The following is a 4673-nucleotide window of genomic DNA, read 5'->3' as shown; positions in this document are numbered from 1 at the left end:
GTGACCATATGCGTACAGTGACATTTTATTTTTCACTGAAAGTGTGACGGAAGGTGACGTCATCGTGTGGGTCTTATGGTCACTTTGAAATGTAGTGTTCGTATGATATGAAAAAGTGTGGCTGTATTATAAAAGTATGGCTATTGGGTAGGGAATTTTGTTGCTAAAATCAATCATTTTATCCAATATTGTGGCGTTAAACTTTTATTAGACACATTTATTTAGTAATTGTAGTGACTATATATCACCAACTTGCGACAAGCATGTTGTTTCAGTGTGGCGTTTTACTAATAAATAGTCACACAGTTTAAAGTTTATTAAGACTATTGGGTATCTTTTGCAGACATATAATTACGGTGGACATGACCATGTTCGCTAAATGGTCACATGTAATTAATTTCATAAGTGACTATTTGCTAATAATTAGTCACAAAAAGAAGCAATTTTGGTGACTATTGCATATCGTATAGAGACACACAATTAAGTGAAACATGATCATAAGTATTATAAAGACACATATTTTATTAAAATTACGGATTTAATATTAGTTTACGACCATATTTGTATTATTTTTCATGACCGATGTTATCATTCAGACATATAAAACATTGTAACTATGATTATTTTATATCATTTTGACATAGAGAATCAATTAAAAAATAATTGTAACTGATTTATAGACACAAAGTCGTTGCAAGTGTGACCAATATTCCAATTACTACAATAAAAAGTGGTTATTAGTAAAACCTATTTTATCATTTGACACGAAAACATTGTTGATTGTGACCATTGTTTGTATTACAATCATATAAAGTAATTTAAACTGTAGCCATTAGTGTTCTGTCAACACACACACAATATAGATGAAACGAGAAAAAGATATCAATTTATTAATAATTGAAATGCAAATCCATACATAAGATCCCTAATTAAAATATCAAAAAAAACAACCTTGTACTAATAAAAAGTTGTAAAGAAAGCAATAACATCGTACAGCAAAAAATAGATATAACTACACTTTCATTTTGTTAGTATTGTTCCTTGTTTTCTTGAGAAGGTTATCACTCAATATAAAAGTTGTTTTGCGCTTGTTTGAGTTTTAAAGTTCATTGTCTTGAGGTGATTTCATATTTGGTACCTATACCAACAACATTGAAACAAACTTGAGTAAATAAAAAACTTAATAGAATAGTTTATGAAAGAAAAAAAAATGTAATGCACATAAAGTTAACAGAATTAAACAAACCTTTGAATGTTTCACAAGTTATTTTAGCAATGAGACAAAAGTTTTATATGCCTACTCAAATGTTTTTATTTCTCCAATTTCATGGGGTATTAATGAATCTTTTTTTTACCATTTCATCAATGGACACTTTATAGCAATCACCTTGTAGAGGAACTTCATGAAAGAATTGTCTTTCCTACAAATATAAATATAAAAATTGTTGAATTAAAATACATGAAACATCAACATCCATTATATCGTTACCAGAGTGCAGTAGATAAATCATCGGGCCATTATGTTCATGATAAAGGCTAATTTGGGAGAAGATATCAAATATCAGAACGAGTAGGGCCAGTCTGTAGGTCTACCATGCCCTGGGCAAAGAGGCTATATAATGCCCCTACTTTGTAGGAAAAAATATACACAACCTATATACAACATAGCAAATAATCTCATAATTAATACACAAATAAATCAAAGTTAGTTGATATTTCTTGCATTATGCCATTCACAACATACTCATTGTTCTTGGAGACATTCTTAAAATTTTCTAGAGATCGATTGTCGAATACAATAATAACCTTGAAATTTTTGTACAAACCATACCTTCAATCTCATACACGAAACATAAAATAGCCACCTTTTACTCACAAACACTTCTACAAAAATGAAAATACATCAATTATATAACACTGCCAATAATTAAATCAACTTGATAAATATTTGAGATCAAAATCTAAAAAGATGCTTTCTTTACCGCTCATGAGGAGAAGAGAAACTTACTTGTAATTCCAGTAGATAAAGTTGAATGATCTCCTGCAATTATGATTTGATATGTTAAAACAAAGTATAAGAGAAGGGTGACTTAAGTTGTGGGAATTCAAAGTTGTCAACAAATAATATAAGAAGCCTTAACTAATCAAGCCTCTAAACCAACACTTTAACAATGATGAAGATCCACAACTAATTAAACTTAGGTCCGACAACATATTTAAAGTCCCAATAAGACAGAATAGCATCCAGGGGCAAAACGGTCTGGGTAAAATGAGATCCACAATGTGCATTTACCGGTTGTAGTTTTTTATGTGGTGAATCTTCAACAACAACTCCAGAAAATCGAAATCAAAAACCAACACTACACCCAAGTTACACTTCATTATGGGTAAAGTTAAAATCCAAAATAAATAATGAACTACTGATAAAAATCATTCCAAAAAAAACATAATCTAATATCATACTTACATGATAGGCGGTAGCGACATCTGGACACTGTTTAGGCAATGTACCATCAGTTAATTCAATCTTGTTCTTGACTGAAAGTGGGATCAACATAACTATACTCCATCAACCATAATTTTCATCAGTGAGGATTTAAATTTGTTCCAATTATCGGAATAAAGGAGATAAAAAGGATCGTTACAAGTATTTAGATCTTCTGTAGGTTGAACCATCTCGGAAGACATAAGTTTGTGGTCCTACATATTCTCGTCTAATACAATCACCGACAAATAAGCTTTCTATTTTGGGATCGGCGACGACAACGGCTAATGGACGATATGGCGGATCTGTGGTGGGGAGCGGAGCCAAAACCTAAATAACAGCACTATTTCATTCCAGACCTTATCCATTTTCATCTAGCTCTAAATGCCCTTTTTCAAACCATCAAGAACACATATCAAAGAGATTGTTAAAAATCATATATGATTTATCGTGATATTTATATGTTTTTTCCCTTAAATAAAGTTACCAGTTGTGGCTTTTCAACATCACCAACTCTTCATCTTAAATTCAATGGCTAAGTTCAATTTGAGATCAGAAGAATAACTTGCACCATCTATTCCAATTTCTGCATTTCATACCAAGCAAAACTTTAAATCAGACTTCAAAGAAAATAATAACAATTTAATCACAAACCTTTCGCTTTTAACCAGAACTTTGATTGGCAAATATAATAACTTGAGAACTAGAGGTATATTGGGAATTCTTGTCCATGATCAAAGAAAAAATGGTTTTCACTCAAATCGTGTACTTCAATACCTGAGAAGTTTTTTAAAAACAAAAGAAGAAACAACATTTGAACAGAGCAACCGATCACATGTCATGTTATGGAAGAAAAACAAAACTGGAGAATAGGGGAGTCGTGGGTTTGCTTGGCTACCTGATGAACAGAGGTGATGTGGTGCCCACGAACTTCGAAAAAATACTTTAGCAAGCGATTGCTAGTAATCCCCGGTATTTTGGTTTTCTCACTGTCCAGATTACTTTTCAACAACACATATAACGGGGTTTGATTTTGCACTTACAGAAATAGGATGGAAGGGGCACACATAATAAATGGTATCTTCAATATCCAGACTTGATTTCCATGTTAAAAAATGTTTTCAAATATGATAGATAGTTGAGAAAGAGTGTGTGTGATAGTGAACAAACCGTCGGGCGGTGGTCGGTCTCGAAGTAGGGAAGTAGTGTAGCAGCAAATGAACGGATGGGCGAATGAGCGAAACCGGGGACCGCCGTTTTAGGTTTTGTGGTGTTTATGGGTGGGTGGGGAACAAATGTTACCCAAAAATGATTTGTTCTAAAGACGATGTCAAAGGAATTAGGGATTGGGAAGGAAACAATTTACCTTATACGTTCTCCTTGGCAGTTGTTCACCATTTTCGTATCAACAAAGAAAGAAATAGATGGTTGTGAGCCATCGACTTGGATGGTCCAACGAGGCAATGAGGGCTACGGAGTTTAGATGAGCATGCGACTTGTGATTCAGAATGTTCCGATGAAAACATGCTTAAAGGATTCTTGATTTGTTGTGTGTGAATGCGGCGATTCCTGATGGGATAGGGAAGATAAAATTAGACGATGGACTTTGAACTTTGAACGGGATTTGGAGGAAGGGTACAAAAATATTAAGTGTGGGGGAAATAATATGAAAGAGGGAAATGAAAATTTCATTTCATCGAGAGGATATTTGATATTATTAAGATTAAGATGTTAGAGGGAAATGAAATTTATTGGGAGGGAAATCAAAATTATTTAGATTAAAACCTTATATAATTTTAACTTTTATTATGTTTTGGTTTTAAAATTTTCAAGTATTATATATATAGAGATAAGATCGGACGAGGACTCTTCTTAAAGTAAGGACTCGTGATGACAGCTTAAAAAAAATTAAAAAAAAATCTAAAAAAATACAAATCATAAAATCGAGCATAGTATTATATCCGGAAGAAAAAATATTGGACAAAAAATTATATCATTAAAATTGAAGCACGGATCATTTATATATATATATATATATATATATATATATATATATATATATATATATATATATATATATATATATATATATATATATATATATATGGATTTGGGCTTAAGGGGTTTTGGCTTTTGGCTTATGGCTTATAGTTTAGGTCATTTAGCGTATGGTTAAGCCTTAAGGCTT

The 4673-nt window shown here is 32.0% G+C and overlaps 1 long non-coding RNA gene across 14 annotated transcripts; it reads right to left on the bottom strand.

The window, feature by feature from the left end:
* Positions 1-866: 866 nt before the first annotated feature.
* On the bottom strand, positions 867-4146 carry LOC145132670 (uncharacterized). 14 transcript variants are annotated; one of them, XR_013718193.1, is made up of 6 exons: positions 3384-4146; positions 3140-3262; positions 2646-3071; positions 2009-2559; positions 1832-1884; positions 867-1421 (listed from the first exon to the last, which is right to left on the bottom strand). It is a non-coding gene; the product is annotated as an uncharacterized LOC145132670 (long non-coding RNA). The 14 variants fall into 14 exon arrangements; XR_013718190.1 differs by having other exon boundaries at positions 867-1884; positions 2009-2041; positions 2294-2559; XR_013718192.1 differs by having other exon boundaries at positions 867-2041; positions 2294-2360; positions 2468-2559.
* Between the last annotated feature and the right edge of the window lie 527 nt (positions 4147-4673).

The sequence above is a fragment of the Lactuca virosa genome, chromosome 8, assembly GCF_052849685.1.
Source record: "Lactuca virosa cultivar CGN04683 chromosome 8, Lactuca_virosa_CGN04683_v6, whole genome shotgun sequence".
Classification (NCBI taxonomy): domain Eukaryota; kingdom Viridiplantae; phylum Streptophyta; class Magnoliopsida; order Asterales; family Asteraceae; genus Lactuca; species Lactuca virosa.
Note: the sequence above shows the minus strand (reverse complement) of the source record. Positions and strands in the feature narration are given on the sequence as shown.